Source organism: Dioscorea cayenensis, chromosome 8, assembly GCF_009730915.1.
Source record: "Dioscorea cayenensis subsp. rotundata cultivar TDr96_F1 chromosome 8, TDr96_F1_v2_PseudoChromosome.rev07_lg8_w22 25.fasta, whole genome shotgun sequence".
NCBI lineage: Eukaryota > Viridiplantae > Streptophyta > Magnoliopsida > Dioscoreales > Dioscoreaceae > Dioscorea > Dioscorea cayenensis.
Genome location: NC_052478.1, coordinates 20,096,335 through 20,109,912, shown reverse-complemented (window position 1 = coordinate 20,109,912; position 13,578 = coordinate 20,096,335). Strand labels below are relative to the sequence as shown.

At 31.8% G+C, this 13,578-nt stretch overlaps 1 pseudogene; it reads right to left on the bottom strand.

Moving 5' to 3' along the window:
* Window positions 1-5,214: 5,214 nt before the first annotated feature.
* LOC120267361 lies at window positions 5,215-12,755 on the bottom strand (annotated as a pseudogene).
* Window positions 12,756-13,578: the final 823 nt, after the last annotated feature.

Genomic DNA, 13,578 nt, shown 5'->3' with positions numbered 1-13,578 from the left:
AACCAGTGTTTATATAGAGCTAACGAAACGGCGCACGTTAGTACGTGGGAAACGCGCAGGATAGAAGCCGCACGTGAGGATGGGGGGCGCGATTAATCGGCGATTGAATCGTCTCGCGCGTTGGTGTTATGAAACGAGTAGTGGGAAAAGACGGGAATGCCCTTGGTCGGGAGTTAAACGGCGTCGGCAGTCAAAGGGCACGTGGGAAACGCGAGTGATGGAGCACACGTGTGAGACAAACACAGCTAATCACAGTCGCTGTTATGCTAAAGAATAGAACAAAGAAAATAAATTAATAATTAAAATTATTTGATATATGTTCGGAGCTGGGGGAGGGCATGACCCCTGGTTTTGGTTTTTAAATTATATATATATATATATATTTGGAAAAAATATTTGTGAAAAATTATTATTTAGGTTTTTAATATTTTAAAAATTAATTTATATAAATTTATTATTTTTGTAAAAATCTATTATTTGGTCAGTTGGTTTTTTACAAACATGTTTGTAAAATTATGTAAAATTTTATTATTTATTGTTTTGATATTTTATCAATTTGATATGTAGTAATAAAAAAAAAATTGTAAATATTTATTGTTGGACAATTTGATTTTTTATAAATTAATATATATTATTAAAAATATATTTTTATAAAAATCTATTATTTATTTTTGCTTCTCCTCTTAAAAGATTCCTTCCAAAAACATTCCCCATCCAATTGTAGTTTTTTTTTTAAATTTTAAATATGGTGTTTTAATTTTTATTATTTATGAATAATAAAATTTTGGTCGGTGACAAGGGGTAGAATTGGAATTTTCTTTTAAACTAGGATATTAAAAGGGTATTTTCTTTTAGTTTCTCATAGTTTCTCATAAACAAATTTTTTTAAAATTTTTTTTAAAATTTTTTTAATTTCAATATTAGAATGCGTATAATTCTTTGAATATATTTTGGCAATATCTTGTATATAGTTTTATGTTTATATTATAATTTTATGTTTTTGCATTGCTTATATATTTTTTCTAATTTTAAAATGAATTAAATATATATTTTTTTTTATTTTGATTAAGCTCCACTCTTTCTCTTGAGCATGATATATAGATGTGAAGAACATGTAGGAAGTAAAATAATAATAATAATGACCATGATGTTATGGTGAAGTCTAAGAAAAAATCATGGTCTTTAATTAATAGACTTTCTTTTTCTTCTCATTCTTTTTATTTGACCCCATGTTGATGAATAATAATAATAATTCAAATTGTCCATTAGCCATTGATTTCTATGTCATGTAGAGCACTACATTCATTGAAACCCTTAAAAAAACTAATTAATTAATTAATTAATTAATCAATGTTTAGTAATTACTTAGCCCCTAATAATTTTATGATTAAGAAAAGGTTTAGGAAGGGTCCTAGAGGATGAGTCATGTCCCCCCATCACTCTCTTTATAGTCTCTATTTAGGACGTTTTGAATGTTAGGTGCCCTACAAAGCCTCATTTTCAAATAAAACTTCTTTGTTAAAGCCAACCACTTTATTCCCTTACCCCCTCTATTTTATCTATTTATTTATTAATATTTTGGCCGTAGTACTAATTTTGATGATGGTTTGCTAATTATATATAATTCAATTGCTAATCATGTTTCTTTGATCTGTGTCTCATTGTGGAGGTCATAAAGAAGGGTAAAATTGTCAATTGATCAAACTGTTCATTGACATTTCAAGTTATGTTTGAAATTTTGAATTACTGAATCTAACTTAAATTTATTTTTTCAACTGAATTAATTAAATATATTTTGGAAATTTGTTTTCTTTTTTTTTTAGCAACTTGAGATTGGCTTAAAATTTTTAATAATCAAACTGAGCTCGAGTCACCTTCTTTACTTTAAATTTATTTTAAACTAAGTTTAATTGAATATTCATTGTCCCATTAATCCAACTATTATTGAACTCCTCATGCTCAACTCAAAATATTCTTTAAACCAAGCTTAATTAAATATATTTTAGACATTATTATTTTTTTAATCAAATTTTTCATATCAATTTTTTTTAAGAAATGCAATAAACACAAATACTAAGTGGCTTGTGTGTGCAAACAACATTAGTGCGTGTTCAACCAATTAGTACAAAAAATTGGATGCAAATCAACCCTCACAATCGGGGACATATGACACCATTACATCTAACACGTTTTAAATCAGGGCATTAAATTTCCTGCAAGTTACTCCTTTTGTTCTTTTTTACTTATCATTTTTTAGAGCTTTTCTTTGTTTTTTTACTTGTCACATTAGAATTTTTATACAACATTAAATAAATTTTTTCAAATTTATCATTTAATTTAATGTATTTGTACGATTTTCAATAAATCACAATCAACTAAATATTAAATCATGTACTTCAAATAGAAGTAATTTTGAAAAGTAACGAAATTTTTTTATAAAATATAGGTAACCAACCAACTTCAATCAACTTTTTTTAATCGGTGTAAATTAGATAAATGTGACAAGTAAAAAAAAACGAAGGGAGTAAGTATTTTGCAATAGGTTCAGTGCCACTGAATGAAAAGCCCTATTGTTATGACTTCAAAATTTCATTCAAGCGTTAATATATTTTTACACAAATATTAATTAAACACCAATCTAATTTGGTTTGCCAGCTCGAAATTTACTAAATATAATATTTAAAAAACTATGTATAAAAATAAATATAATGTCAACCCTATGTATATATTAAAATACATTAAAATAAATTATTATTCATTGGCAATCAACAATCTCTTTGTCCCTTGCTCATGAATTAGGGTTCTAATAAATCTCATGATTCATGATGTTCCCTCCACTAAGACCACACCACCATCCAAGAACAAGGCTTTTATTTTATTTATTTAATTAATTTCATTATTTAAGTGCACTTAAAACAACAGGTCTTGTACGCTAAGTTTGAAGATGGTGGGCCACCACCAACAAAACTACTTATCATGTGAAACTTATAATGACCACATTATGTATGTCCTAATTATTTAATTATTTAATAATTATGATGCTATTTGTTTTTGTCTCCTTATTTATTTACTTCTAAGAAAACAAGCACATTTAAAACAATGAAGAAAGGAAGAAAAAAACTATTAACATTTAACACACACACACATATCTATCTATCTATGCTCTTCGGAAACCAATAATATACTAATATAGAATTAAAAATTTTCTTTGTGTCTGTATCTTAATTTTTTTTTAAAAAAAAATTTGTATTAACTTGGTTTTTTATTTTTTGATTTTATTATTTCCACATGAACAAATATATATATATATATATATTACAAAAGATATATTAGCAAAGCATATTCTAATAGTAATATTTGTTATTTTTTTTAACAAAATGAGCCATATTAAGAAAATTACTTATTTTATGAAATACTCTCTCCGTTCATCACATACCAAGAAAGTTGGTTATTTCACATAATTTAATAAAAAATTAACTATCTTTCCAAAATTACCCCTAATTTATATCTTCACATTTCTCTCTCATATTAAATTTCAAAAAAAAAATTGAATACAAATTTTAAAAAAAAATAATAAATGTTTCTTGATGTTAAAAAATGACAGATAAAAATGAATATTAGTTTATGAAAGATAAAAAGGAATAAAGGGAGTAAATAGTTTCTTTTCAAAAACCCAAAAATTATTGTTTCTTATAAAAATACTTTTGGAAAATGAAAACATTTATTTTTATAGTCACATCTAATTCACTCTAAACTCATTAAATTTAATAATTTAGCATCCAATTAATTATTGAAGATTGAAGATTATAAATAATTATAAAACTCAAGGCGTAGATGAGCAAGGTGCATGCATCTGTTGTGAGACATAATGGCATGTTTAGGATTGCTTTGTACTTCAAATAAATAATTAATTAATTAAAAAGAAAAATTAAAAATTCAATCATAAGCTTGTGCATCTCATGCATATTAAAAGTTAGGAGAAAGAGAGGGGCTCTTAAGCTAATAATTTTATTAGAAATTAAAAATTATAACCAACAAAAAAATATATATTTTTAAAACTTTTGCCTTTTATATTATAGCAAAATAGTACAAAGGTGTGATTGTTGTATATGGTTCATTTTTCTCACTATAATATTTTTTTTCTTCATCAATTTATTCATAAAAGAGTTGGTGAGACATTTTCTCATCCATTCAAAATGTAATGATTAAAAGAAATAAAAATAAAAGTTTCAAATAACTTTTTTGAAGAAATATAGTCATCATATGTTTTAGAATTTTATTCATGCAACCTTGAGTTAAAATGTGGAAAAAAAAACACTATTTTCTCTAAAAAAAGCTAATGATTTGCTTGCATATATATATATATATATAATATGTCAAACGTAGACAGTTGAATACAATAACAATTATAAAACTACAGTGAAGATTAATTAGGGCTTAGTTGGATTGATTAGTTTTAGGTTTTGGTTTTTTTTTTTTAGATCTAGTAGAAATAGGGTTGAATGGTTGAGATTTGTTTAGTGCAGAAATTAATTAGACAGTTCAGATCAAAATACTGTACATCCTATTTTTCACTGTATTACTATTCATAAGCACAATAATATTGTTCATTATATAGTTGGTCTGAAAGCTCAGTACCTTCGGTTTGGTTGCACTAGTGGCATACTTACCTGCCGACTAATGTGCACTGTACGTACCCTTACCTAACAGAGATGTAGAGTTAATTCCTAATGCTCGAGAAAGAACAATTTCAGATCTCTTTCCACGTAACTAAAAATCTTTGCAGTTTGGCCAAGTGGTCTTTGGCCATGTATATATATATATATATATAGATGTATATATTTTTGAAAATTTACAAAGGGGCATTTATGATTTATGTAAAAAAAAAATAATAAGAGAGAGGGAAAGAAGTGAAAATAGTTAAATGGTACATTGGCTTTTAGTTTTGGTGCTAAAAAGGACAAAATTATCAAAAGAATGGAACAAGGGTACTACTTTGGTTGTTGGCCTTTCAAACATGACATCTCATCCATGCTTTCAACCCATGAACAAACATAACAAACAACCCATGAAAAAACACCACAAACAAACTAACAAGAACAATGAAGACATTGCCAAATATCTTCTTTCTTATCTATATATATATATATAAATGGAGTTTATTATTGGGCTATGCATGCAATTCCATACTTTTCAGGGGTGTATATGTCAAAATGAGAAAGGAAGTAAAGTTACTTGATTCAAGAACTGTACACAAAGAAACAAATTAAAAAAAAAAAAAATACACAGTTGACGATTTTCTAGATCCAATAATGTTGCAATTGAAAAAAAAGGAAAAACATTATCAACAAAAAGCTATTCCATCTCTCAGTGTATTTTCCGCTCCATTTGTATACAAGCCTCCTTTCCCATGCGCATTAGAAGAAAAAGCACTACAACGATATCGGCAAATAAAACAAAACCAAGGATTGAAAAGCTTTCGAAAAGATCCATCCTTTCGATCTTTAGCAGCTTCAGTCAAGGTGAAGAACTGCTTGAACCCGATTGTTGCAGCTCCCCGGCCTAGTGCAGCTGTGCGCACTAGGACATCTTCTCGGGATACAATGGCTCCTCCAGGCATTGTGGTTGTTGAGGAGGAAGTTGAAGTAGGTGCCGGAGTTGGAACGGTTGGACGGGCCGGGGCAGGTATCATGACTGTTGGGGCCATGGAATGGTGTTTGGTCCCTGTATTGTGCTTGTTGAAGTCCTTCATTAAGGATTGTTGATCAACTTTCTTGAGTCCCTGGAATACAACTTAATTCCAATCAATATTTCATATTCGGTGGCGGTCACATAATAACTAAATGAATGAACAATTAGTTAAACGACAAAATATATTTCCCAGTAGATGGATTATAGCATCAATCAAGCAAGGAGGATATGTATAAATAATGACACAGTACCAACTGAGATTTCACAATACACAATTATTCATATATAAAATGGATTTGCGCATAGAAACTTATGTGGTTGGATTAAGGCTTTTTCGACATTATCGAGTTCTTGAAAAAAGTTGTGATCTGTAGTATAATTATGGTAATGAAACTGAGTTGTTGTCCCCTCAAGAAACAATAAACAGTAAAGCTATAAATACTAGAGTCAGCCAGTCAGGAGAATTATTGGTGTTACTGAAATGACGAGAAATGTGTCTGTAGTAAAAAATAAATTGTCAGATATAATCCATAAGTTTGATTGATGATCAGTCTACATGTCAGCATGACTTCTCCCTAAGTTTAAGGATTTTCATACATGAACAGGGCTACGGATTTTACTATATCTCTTCGAAAATCTAACGTCCTGTCATTGTTTAATCATGTTCTGATGCTCAAATTGATGAGGGAGCTATTTAAATCTTTAGCATGATATTGATTGAAAGCAAAGAATATTCAATTTAAATGGAAAAGCATGAAAGTTAAGAAAATATGGAATAATTGATAAGGTTCTGATCTTTCTCAGTGAGTGTTTGTAATTGTGTGTGCAAATAGGTTAGTTTCAGTAATCAAATGAAACTAATTCTACCAACAAAGAAGTCGTGGAGATGATTTTCAATCATTTGAAAATGCATTGCATAGGAACAAACCTTGAGATCCAGTATTCGTTGGAATTCTAAAGGAGTGTCCTCAGGAATCAGCACTCTGTATGTATATCCAACAGATTCAATGGGGGATAAGATAACCTGCAAAAGCAGTGTCATATTATTTTGAGCAATGATCATCACCTAACTCGAGCAATGATCATCAAAATCCTCTATTACCTTTAAGAGAGCTTCGGCTTTGCTCATTTCACGATTTACAAATTTTGAATAACCAGCAGCAACTGTAGCCTGTTGCAGTACATATTAATTTATCAGACAATATAAGAAAAGAAAGCTACTGCTCCTGCTTCTAGACTAAATTTACATGCATGTCAAGCAACACTGTTCAAAGACAGAAATTTCATGTTGGTCAGAATTATAGTTTAGGTTCTCTATGCTCGTCAAAGTGTAGCTGCCTCATACAAATAATATAAGCTACTGCTTGGACTGCATGGCCTTCAATTTTTCCCAAGCAAATTTGATTACCATTCTTGAAGAAATTTAAAATATCTACCACAACCCTTGAAATCTAACTATCAGGTTTATACTGAATACACATACGAATCATGCGAAAACCAGAAGGATTGAAGCAATGGATGATGGCTGAGATCATTTAGGATCCCCAAACTCATTTAGATAAGGAAAATTTAAGCCCCGCCAGTGAAGTGTTTCTAACATAAAACTACATTTAAAAGGAAGCAAATTATTCTTGCAAGAAAATTAAACAGTAGAAAAGCAGTATTGCCACAGAAAATGGTGAAAAATGTTACCGGTTTCCCTAAAGCAGGAATTTCAAGGATTGTCTTTACAGCCTGAGTGTCCAACAGCATCTGCAGTATATAAATAAAGATCATACAAAGGTTTGCACATCGAACCTGCCTCATGCATCGAAATATAATATGGATGTAATGCTGTCAATTGCAGGAAGACAAAAGGAAGACGTATATTACCTGTTGTGCACCAGTTTCTGATATCTGTTTGCATTTATAAATTTTGAGGTAGAACTGAGGACCCAGTGAAGCTGCTAACTGTTTGTTAACATCATTGCAAAGATTGCTTTTTAATTCACATGACAAAAGGGATATGATCCATAACAGTTTTGAATTACATTAATGACCAAGCTTCGCAAACATATAAAAATTCCATGACTTGGAATCCCTCTCCCACAGATACTTAACTGAAATTCTTAAGTATTAGAATGGATTACATTCACTAAAAATAAACATGTAAATATATTTCATATAACTTCCAAGGGTAGAAATCACTGGCTCCTTAGTGATATGAACTTTATATTTTTATACATACAACACTTAGCATATTCACACAATTTTCAAGACACAGATACAGGTCGATTGATGACTGATTGTGCCAGTATGAGCAAGTTTGACCGAGTTGAACTTGAGGGAGGGTGTTGGAAATATAGTACCATATCGGTTGTGTGATAGAAGTGTAATGGGTTTATATATAGGTATAGGGGTTGAGCCACTAAGTCTTGAGACTTTTTGGTGTAAGACCCCTAAGACCATATAGGGCCCACTAGTACCAAAATATAACATCTAACACTTTATAATGGCAAACCTAACCATGATGATTGGCAGAGGCATAGATTTATCAACAACTTAAATCTCAACAATCATTTGCATAGTGAATCTCTTATGAGCCTAAGGTCCTAAAGCTTTACTGTAGATATTTAAATTAATTAGCTCATTATCCTCCAGTCAACCATATTTCCATGAAGAGATACTCATAGAAAAAATTAAAATAAGAAAAAATAGAAGTAAATAGATAGATACGCTTAGCAAAATGGTACAAACTTACCTTGTCTAAGAAAAACTGAAAGTAGGTTTCCGAGGACTGGAATGCTGCTGGTAAGAATAGAAATTATTCCATTGACATACCTGCATATAATTGCAGGAATTTCTATTCAGTACTATTTAAAAATACTTAATGGAGAAATGATTGTTGGCCACCAAATGGACATATATAATATGCAAAACAATGAAGCATGTAATCTAAGAGAGCCTATTTATGGCCCAACGAGAGAGATAATTTCAAAAAGCTAAGTATAGTTTACTCTGATTGATCGCCAACACTTAAAAGATTGGCCCAAGGAACGCGAGACATTGCAATCATTTCAGCATCAAACTTGGTTTCAACACCATACACTAATGTCAATAGTGCTTTTGTAATCACAGCTGAAAACTCATCCTGGATTAAAACAGAATAAGGTTGCAACATTAATTTTGAAAGCAGGGGAGCACATAAGAAAGTTAATATATAATAGTTCTACCTGGACATCAGATATATCAATCTTTTCTGCAAATTGAGATTCGATAATCTTTGAAACATTTTCAGCTAGCTCACCTGATTGTAAAAAAAATGTACCCAAACAAAAAAAGGACTAATCTTTAGAGGACTGGCGTTAATCAGAAAAAGAGATCTCTTTTAACAAAGTGGTAAAAGCAGTAACAAAGACAGAAAACCCACGATAGATAACTCTTGGTGACCGCCACTCATTTTGCAAGCATATTCAATGAACAAGTAATGTACTTTGCACATTTTAATTTATTAGAAAACTACAAATTGGAGAGAAAGCTGACCGTTTGGTGGCAGTATTCTGCTGTGTTCACAATGTAGCATATCATTCATTCATCTCTATCAGAAGTCTGCAAAGTTTGTTATTATGGAGACCAAGTGAAAAGAAAAAAAATAAGATATGCCAATCAATTAACAAATGAGAAAAGGAAGGATCCCCTGAGAGACCTTGATCTGTCCATCTGTGCCAGTTGCAGCGGCGACAATCCCTGTTCCACCTTTTGGTAATCTTGCATATAGTTTCGTTGCATATGATCTAAGAATTCTTTTGAATACCTATCAATAATTGCATGAAATAACATCGTGAAGGTCAATGCAACAAAAAATTTTCAAATGCAAGAGCCAGACTGCAAAGACAAGCATATAATTCCTCTTAAACACTAACATTAACACCTTTTGATTTGCAATCATAAAAAAAAAAAAGCCCAATTTGATGAACACAAGAAATCAGATACACGTAATTTTGAAGAACAAAACAAGCAAGAATTTTATCAAATCTGAATATACTACAATAACTAATGTGGGTTATTAGATACGCATTGTCAAAATGCCACTAAAACTAGGAAAACCATTTAAATGATATAGAGTTAATTAAACTTCAAATTACATAAGGCATACCTCGAATAAATTAAACGATGTTTGGTTCTTCATTAGAGATGAGCATCTCTTCAAGCTTTGCATAATTATCAAGAAGACCTGCAAACAATCAAGTTACAACATGATGATTTAAACCACTAGCCCAAGTTTGAAATAATAAGATCATCTATGCATGGAAAGAGGGAGCTTTCTGAGGAAAATGAACATCTATTTTAGATTTTCTTTTTGTTTCTCACAAAATTGGGTTAAATTTAATCAAGCTTTGTGGCATGGATTCTACCACAGAAACAATACCAAAATAAATGAGTATTAAAACTTAAAAAAGAGTTGGGAGCAAGTAGGATCAAGCATTCCATAAAAATGTCCTATCAACATTAGCAAGAATGTTCCCTGATAATTTTATCTATTGTTTTCAAGGTCCTGCAATAACCTTTTGAATGTAAAGATCAACCATTTAACATGATTTCCAAGAAAAAGTAAGTAAAAGTACCAGCATGCTGCTTGACAAACTATTAGCTTGACTTCCCTCTTCAGTTTCCCAGGTCTCTTCCTGATAAATTGCACTGTATGAGATAAATTCTAGAATCTTAATAACATTTTGAAAATGTAAAATTACCTGAACAAGCTTCTCCAGATGTTCCATTAGGGTTTTCTCCTCTAATTCTACATACATCGTCAAATGGACTTCAAAACAAGATGAAATGATGCCACGGAAGTTGAACTGCAAAGTGGAGTACATAATTCTTGTGAGTGGATTATATTATCGGTATACATACAATTTGGTGAGAACTGTCCACCGAAAATGAATCACAAGGATATAACTGATCTGCTTACCCCAGCTCCAGGAATTAAAAGTTCTTTCTGCTTATCCTTGTGCAATTAAAAAAAATAAGACAATCGAGCGACCTGATAAAGAAAGGAATTAGTAAAACATGGAGCAATTTAGAAAGTACTTGTTCAGTTCCACCTCCACGATGCAGGGCAAGTTTCTTTTCATCCATTTTTCTGAATATCTGATACAATTCGCTTGTTGCTGTTCTCCCCCTCATCTACATCATCTACATCATCACCATATTCTCTACTTCGGGAATTTGTAGTTCCTCCACTGAACTTTTTTGCCAATTCTTCCTCAAATTCAAGAGTCCTCTGCAATGCCTGAGAAGGTGAGGAGACAACATTAAATAAAAAAAAGACTCAGAGAGCCACACAATAGACGGACATACAAAAATTTAACAATCTATTTCTAATACACTTAAAAGCACCACTTGCAATTGTTTGTTAATATGTAGACCAAATTAGGGTGCTAGACGGTACACGGTAACCCCCTCTGCAACTCTAAGTAGTGGGAGAATTTGGGATATGCATCTCCCAGAAAGATGAAAAACTCTCCAATTAAAATTTTCTCAGCATGAATTAACTAGAAAACTAAGTTAAAAGGGCAAGATGGCATCTCTACCACCCAAAAGTGCTCAAGCAAAAGGAAAAAAACTTCAAAATCCAAGACAAGATCACTCATAAACTCATGCCACATATATGGATTCTATACAAAACAAAAGTTTATGTTCAATAAGGATATTTGCTAATCTAAATGGCAGATGATTGTTCATTCAAACTATGATGGCTGTTTAGGAAAGTTAAGCTAGTTAAATTTTGGTCAAGGCATATGACCATAGAAACTCGTACATAATTCAATATTATAAAATTCATAATAAACAGAAACCCATACTCTGTAAAAGATGCAGATCAAACCTAAGTCATCCAAACTATAGAAGCAGGCACTTTTAATTTCTAAATGCTACGAGTATCATGCTAGTTAATGGCATGAATACCAAGACAGATATCACTAGCATACCGATAATAAAGTTGCAACATCTGGTTTTTCTTTGAGATTGTTAAGTATATCCACAAGTTGTACACTGAGAAATTCAAGTAAACCAATATATGAACAACAGGCCGGTGAAAACTCAGAATCGTATACAAATATGACTTTAAAGATGAAGCTATAAAGTGATGATATGAAATTAAAGGTAACAAACCTTGTTAACTTAGTGGGCGTTCATTTCACTGTAAGTGAGGGGAAATCAGGAAGTGAGGGAAGTGCCACTTTTCTAAAGTGGAGGGAAGTGATATCACTTCCAGGACTTCTGTGTTCATTTGTCAGAAAGTCAGAATAGAACCGAAGGATTTAGGTGTTAGATGAAGTTCTATGAGTTCAAAAATGAATTTAGAAGTGAAAAAAAAGTTGGTTTTTATAGATTGACTCACTTTCCCCCACTTCAGTAGGAAGTGGGGGAAGTGACACTTCCCCCCACTTCAGCACAAATGAACACCATAAGTGGAAAAAGTCAGACCACTTTCCCTCACTTTCCCCCACTTCCCTGAAATGAACGCCGCTTACAGAACTGAATACATAACAAATAGTCTACATGCCAAGCAGAAGGAAATAACAATATTACAGATGGAACGAAATGACAATATTACTAAGATTTCTAACTTTATGAAGTTCACTACTTTCGGCTTTCTCCCTTAGGCTAGACCAGGATTTCCTCCGCCGTTTGTTAGATGCACTGGCCCCTTTACCTGAATCAACAATTCTTTCTAAACTACTGCCTTGAATAGGAATCTCAATCTGATGGGATTTACTGGCTTTCCTTTTCTTCTTCAATACACTCAATGATTTTACCATCGTCCACACTGCATCTGTAGTTTTCACATCAACATGCATATTACCAGTGTTTGCAGCAGCCTTCATGCGAGTGAAAGATTTAAACTCTGAGTTGGCATCTAGGACTTCTAAGATTTTCTCATGTGGATTCTGGTTCGATGTCTTGTTCCGAGCATTCGAGTGTGAATGGGATCCCAGCCTCGATGCCAGCAGACCTTCAACATGGCCTGTTGGAGTGCCCCATTTAATGTTATGGTGTGAACAGAAGTGGCAAGTGTAAACCATGCCGTTCTTAGAGATTGTAGAGATTGACATGTTTTGTCATCCCTTGTTCTTCACATTCTTTTCAATTCGGATGGTGCAGTTAAATCCAGGTTGTAACATGGTCTCACACCTGTAAGACAAAGAACATACATTATAAATGTTCTCATGAAAAATTTTGAACATCTATTGGTGCCAGAAAAAGAAAACATTTCCAAGGTGGAAAATCAGTTGCAAATTTTCTGACTTGTTTTCCCTTCATATTCATTTCTATTCAGATTATAAAGTTAGAAGTTAAAACTTTGTGGTAGCATAGTTTTACATGTACAAGACATTCAAGTGAAATATAAAGAGTTGACAATAACAACCATGCCTACTTTACAGCATAAACTGAACCATTTTAAATAGAAGAAAGGACCCTTTTTGTCCACCAGCAATACCACCCCCCTTCTCTTCATTTTGATTCCTTAACCCAAAAAATGCAAAAAAGGTTTGGTTCTAACAATCGTCCATGTTTATTAGGGCATGATCTCACATCAAATAAACAAGGGAATGTGCTTGGAATGCAGAAAATCGTGGGAGGTGTTCATTTGTCTGTTCTTAAATTTTGTTTCATTTAAGAAGACAGAAGAAAGTAACATGCCTTCATGATTTTCATTATATTGGCTTTTCTTCCTCAATACAAATACATCTAAAGGTTCTGGAGCTTGAATTATGTTGTAGTAACAAAATTTTGACCTCAGGATATTCACACTACAAAACGTAAAAAACAAATATATGTGAAGGAAGTTAATAGCAATGAGGCACACATAAAGACACAAAGGTTTGTGTCGTTTGATTTACATTC